The 6316-nt window shown below is 45.4% G+C and overlaps 1 pseudogene; it reads right to left on the bottom strand.

Annotated features, from left to right (window-relative positions):
• Positions 1-917: 917 nt before the first annotated feature.
• LOC103725861 lies at positions 918-1842 on the bottom strand (annotated as a pseudogene).
• Between the last annotated feature and the right edge of the window lie 4474 nt (positions 1843-6316).

Raw genomic sequence — 6316 nt, 5'->3', positions numbered from 1 at the left:
CCTGGCTTTGATCCCTAGCACCACATAAGCTGAGCATGGTAATGCACACCTATAATCCCAGCAAGTTTAAGGCCAGTCTGGGAAAGGTGAGACAATGTCTCTAAATAAATAAACAGAAGATAGTCTGCACTGCTTTATCTACTACATTGTGTAAACAATATTAATGACAGCATTTCCTGGCCCCTGTTCTAAGCACTTTGAATACACTAAGACATCTATACTCACAAGGGCACCTTGAGATAGCACCATCATGGACCCATTTATGAATGAAGACACGGAGGATCAGAGTGGTGATGTGTCTGATCCCATCCATGCTGCTCCCAGAGTATGAACCAGTGGTCTGGAGGGTCAGCCCAGATCCTTCTCCAAGCCCTGAGACCACACAGGCATCCAGGACCCCAGCCTCCTTCTGACCTCTTCTTGGACCTCCACTCCCCACAGCTAGGACCCAGGAAGATATGAAATGTGATGTGTATGCCCTGAGGCCTTGGTGTGATTCCAAACAGCCCTTGCAGGTCCCAGGCATCCTCAGAGCCTTCTGTGCTACTGGTTTTATCACCATAGTTAACCCTTGCCAGAGTGGGCCCCAGGTGACCTGGCATGCCCTTCCCTAATAAGCCACTCTGGAGGCTCCAGGTATGCCTTAGTGACATCTGTAGGGTGGTTAAGACCAGGGGTCTGGCCAGGCCTGGTGCTCTGTGAGAAATGTACATAACACGTGGTACTTAGATCCCTTGTGAGGCACCTCCTGGGTACCAGAGGCCCCATTTCTGTTATAATCTGCCTGGAACCTGGGGGAGGCAGTGATCACTCCTGGGAAAAGCCCATAAGAAGAGGAGAAACTTTCCCCACTAGGATGGGAGCAACTTCCATGACCAATAGAGCCCATGAGAGCCAGGCAGTGATAGGTGCTGTTCTTAATTTCCCTGCACCATCCTACATAGAGCCTCCTTCACATCCTTGTTCCTCAAGGTATATATGAAGGGGTTCAAAACTGATGTGACAATGGTATTGAGCACTGTGACAGCCTTGGTGAGATCTAGAGAACTCCACTGATGTCCTCACATGTAGGAAGATGGTAGAGCCATACCAGATAAGCACCACTGTGAGGTGAGATGAGCAGGTAAAGAAAGCACAGTGCCTGCCCTGAGCTAAGGGAATCCTAATGATGGTGATGATGATATAGGCATAGAGACCAGTGTGACACCACATGAGCCTAGAATGACACAGAAGGCAATACCAAAAGACACCAGTTCTATGCCTGTGTGTCAGTATAGGACAGCACGATCCAGGGTTCAATGTCACAAAAGAAGCGATAAATGACACATAAGTCACAGAAGGAGAGACATGTGATGAGGGTAGCAGCCACAGTGATAGCAGAAAAACTGCAAAGCCAGGAGCCCAGGGCCAGCTGCACTGCCAGCCCAGGTGTCATGATGCCACCATAGCGAAGTGGCAGGCAGATGGCCAGGTAGCAGTCATAGGCCACTACAGCCAGCAGGAAGTACTCAGTGCATCCCAGTGAGAAGACAAAGTACATCTGTATGGCACAGCCAGCCAAGGATATGGTGCTGCCCCAGGAAATGAAGGTGGCCAGAGTCTTGGGCACACAGGCTGTGGTAAACCAGATCTCCAGGAAGGAATGGTTGCAGAGGAAGAAGTACATGGGTGTCTGCAGGTATCTGTGTGCCCCTACCAGGGAGATAATGGCCATGTTCCCAGACACTGTGAGCAGGTACACGACCAGAAAGAGCTAACATGCATGCCCCGTGGCCCAGGGAAGCCCAGCAGGATGAACAGCCCTGGTGTAAACAGGTTCTGGCCTGTGCTCCAAGCCATCAAGTACTGTTGGGCACAAATCACCAAGCTGCCAAGAAGAGGGCTCAGGAAGCAAAAAATCTGTCTCTTTCCTATTCTCTACAATGTCTGCAGGAAACAGCTCTACACAGGAAGCAGCTCAGTACAGTGTGCATGCCTTCTAGCCATTGTTGTGACCTTGGAAAGGAGAGGACACTGTGTCCTTATTCTATAGCCTTTGTCACCTGGAGGAGATGGGTCCTTATTCCAGAGTCAAGGAGCCTGGGAAAAGGCAAGAACTTCTGGGTTTTCACAAATAAAATTATGTATGTTCTAGTTTTCGGCATTTTCATCCAACAAAAGACTGGGTTCCAGCAGAATGCTTCTATTGTACCATGTAAAGCTCCCCACACTCAGAACACTTTTAGCAGTAGAACCCATAGGGGCCCTCCTCTTCCTCTTCCTTTTCCTTCTCCTCCTCCTCTAGCACCTCCTTGCCTGGAGTTCTAACTCTAAATTGTTAGCTGAGAAAGGAGAAAGCCAGGTTTCCCAAAATATGGATTTGAAAAGCTGACACTCTAGATCAATGAGATAGTACGGTAGGAAAAGGCACCTGCTGCCAAGACTGACAACCTGAGTTCAGTTCCTGGGATATACATGGTAGAAGGAGAGAACCAGCTCCAAGTTTTTCCTCTGACCTCCACACTTGTGCACACACATATAAACACACACACAATAAATAAGTGTATTTTTTTAAACTGTGTCACAGTCGTTCCTTATAAGCCAGAAGCTGGTGGGTAGGGCCTGAGTGGTAGAGGCACCGTGGACATGATGGCAGGTGAAAAGTACCTGGAGCCTAGAGGACCATAAAAGAGTTGGTAGAGCACCTGCTGATATGCTCCTTGGGCATCAGCCTCACTTCACCAGGGCTGACCAGGCAGAAGTCAGGGGACCCCTGGCATAGAGCCCAGAGACATCTTCTTGTCATCTCTCCCTCTTTCCAACCATGCACAAATGCATACACATGCACCTAGGCTCACATGCACGCACCTAGGCTGGCACACTACACCACATCTCCTGGCACTTACCCTCTTTCTGATTGTAGAACCAACAGCACCCAACCCAGAACACCTAAGGGTGCCTTGGTTGCAGCTCCCTCACAGAGTCGCAGCAGTTCTGCACAGCTGACCTTAATCAGCACAAGTCTGCATTCAAACCACACTGCATCAACTCAGGCCTGTTCCAGATACCTGCTCTAGATGAGAGCCACAGCTGCTATGTGTCCTACCCCATGAGTACACAAACTGTAGTCAATCACATAGTGAGGTACCTAGCAAAAGCAAAACCCCAGGAAAAGGATCTGCAGCAACCAGCACAGGTCAAGTCCAGTATCCCTACTTCCTAAGGGTAGGACTAACAGGGCAGCACCCTAAAAGGTGCTTTCTCCCTGGATTTTTCCAGGGTGTCATTTCCTGGTAGCTGAAGTATTGCCGCATGCCAGGAACATGCTGGCTATCTCTTCAGCACCCAGGGGCACAGATTCCTGCTGCCTGCCTCTGTGCTAGGACAGTCACAACAGTCCCCAATGGCTTCCCCAACCATCACCCCTGCAGACCATAAGTGCCTTCATCATGCCAGTATCAACTGACCTGCCCTGAGAGGGGTCTTGACCTACATACCAGTGTTATCTTCCCTCAGCCTATACTAGGACAAGCTTCTCATATAGAAAAATGTTTTTGCAGTTCACAAAAAGAGAAGGAAGCATCTGACAGCTCCTGCCCTACCTGGGAGATGGCAATCTCCAGTGTGCCGTCTACACTGCAGCCTTCAGCTTCCTCCTGCATCCTGCATATGAGGTTAGGTCTCAGACTGGCTCACTCCCTTCTACCTCACAGCCATGTGTAGATGAGGGAAGGCTCTCCAGTATTAGTTACCTGTCTGTTGCTGTGATAAAATACCATGACCAAGACAACTTAAAGAAGGGAAAGTTTACTGGGCTTATGGTTCTAGAGGGATAAGAGTCCATCATGGTAGGGAGGATTGGTGGGAGGCAGCCAGAGCAGAGAGCTAAGAGCTCACATCTTCAAGCAGGCACAAGAAGCAGAGAGGGACAGACTGGAAATGGGGTATGGCTATATGCTCTCAAAGCCCTTCCCCAATGGCATGCTTCCTCCAGCACGGCTATAACTCCTAAAGTTTCTATGACCTTCCTCAAACAGTACTACCAAATGGGGACCAAGTGTTCAAATACTTGGAGACACATTCTCATTCAAACCACCACAGCACCTGTGCAGCAAGAACACCCCAACATCAGAGTTCACCCCAGTCATCCACACAACTGCTGCTGGCAGGCTATCTCCTGCGGCTCGGGAAAAGACAAGCTTGAAGTTGCAGAACTGGATTTCAGGCCAGAGTGAGGGTCATAAACCCAGTGTATAAGACTCAAGTGGAAGGGAGACAACCAGCTCTTGTTCTAAAATGATGGATAAATTTGTTTTCTCCCCCTATCTAGAAGCCTTTGAGAGGGAACTGACACTGATTCTAACCACTCCAACAGCTATCAAAAATAACTGAAGGCAAATCCTGAATCCATCACTCTATAGTCTAGCCTTGGAAGACAAAGGAAAAATGAGGAGGAACCCAATAAAGAGATGCTTTCAGAAGCCCTTGTCAAGAAATTCCAATGGACTCTGATATGAACGTTTGAAAATTGCCCTGTTCTGTTTTCTAGTTCCCTGTCTAGAACTTATAATGCCAATTACTTTTGCCTTTACTTCTCCTTCACATCTCCTATTCATGATTCAAAGACTTTCTTTTCCTCCTTGAAATAAGATTTATGTAATTTGGGAGTCTTTAAGATAGATCCACTGAAGGGGTACTCCAATTGCCTTACCCTGTGTCCCTGTTCAGCATGGAAGAAGCCAGAGCGGTCTATATCCCAATTCCCTATTGACAATTTGGGTAACCTCTTCAGAGGATGGTGTGATAGAATAGGAGGTAGGAATTCACTAGGCAGTTTCTTGGGGTAAAAAGACCCCAAAGAAAAGTAGCCAGTTTCTTGGCTAAAATTCACAATGTCCTTGGGCCTCTTAGCAACCTACTCCATTCCAAAGGCAAAAAAATGTCAAAAATATTTGTGAGCTTTAATCTAATGCTTAAAAGATTTTAGGGTTACCTCTTCAGAAGAGGGAATATTAGAGTAGCCAAAAGCCCCCAAAAAAAATTAGAGAAGAAGAATGAGTACATGATGTTATCAGAAAAAAAGTGATGGGGAGATACAGGAGGGGTTGGGCATGGATTTTATCAAAACACCTTATATGCATGTATGAAATTCTCAATGAATTATTAAAAAACAATTTTACATAATCCTTTACATCTATCTGTAGATTAGGAAATTTGAACAATGCAACTTCAAAAGCAAAAAACATTCAGTTGTGAAATATACACAGCAGTTGTTAAGTTTTTGCCTCTGACGGAGCTGTACCACCCATTGGGTGCACACTACTGTGAAGTCTGGAACTTTTAGACTCACTTCCCAACCTCTGGGGAGGAAAGAAGAAATGGAGATTATAGTTCTTCTTTAATTGACAATAGCCAATTTAATCAGTTATATCTACGTAATGTAGATTTCATAAAGCCCCGAGATGACAGGGTTCAGAGAGCTTCAAGGCTGGTGATATATACATGTGCTTGGATGACTGTGCACACAACTCCACTGGAACAGAAATTCATGCACATGACATCCTTTATAATAAACCAGTTAGAGCAAGTAAAGATTTCTCTGAATGCTTATTAACCTGAAGGGAAGTGTATGAACATCCAACTTTTTTTTAAATGTGAAAAAATACGTTTTTATTGAAGTAGCACTGAAACGCTGCAAATCTGAAAAGTGTTTGTGGTGTACGATTTGATGTGTTGATAAATATGTGTGTCACTGCAGAAACATCATTACAAAATAGCTGAGATAATCATCACTATTACCAGTATTCTCAGGCTTCCTTGTAATCTTTCTGTCACCTCTCCCCCCAGGAAGTCACATGGTCTATAATTTTATATAATTCATGTACAATATGTGTGCCTTATAGAGTGATATTATATGTCCTCTGTTTTACATACCTTTTTTTGACATAGGGTTATAATTAATGACTTATACTCATTCTTGGGTATGTAAATGGTTGTTTTTGCTTTTTTTGTATTTTGTTCTTGCCGAGCAGTTTTATTGTACACATGAACCTTATTTAATAATTTGTGTTTGTGGTATATTTGTATTTTACACACTTATTTGCTAACACATGCATTCTTGTGAATATTCATCCATCAGGACACTGTGTAAGATTTTGTGTATATAGAAAATTCTTGTACCTATTAAATACTTAAATCTGAAAAAAAAAAAAAGGCTCAAATGGGCACAGAGGCAATATACCCTTCTATATACCCTAAGGTAGCCTGGCTCCTGAGGGGTGGGGGCCTGCTCCCTCCTGCTGTCTTGGCTATCCATTGTTGTGGCCAGTCACCGATC

The sequence above is a fragment of the Nannospalax galili genome, unplaced genomic scaffold (genome assembly GCF_000622305.1).
Source record: "Nannospalax galili isolate Female #2095 unplaced genomic scaffold, S.galili_v1.0 scaffold49, whole genome shotgun sequence".
Classification (NCBI taxonomy): domain Eukaryota; kingdom Metazoa; phylum Chordata; class Mammalia; order Rodentia; family Spalacidae; genus Nannospalax; species Nannospalax galili.
This window is presented reverse-complemented; position numbering and strand designations above follow the sequence as displayed.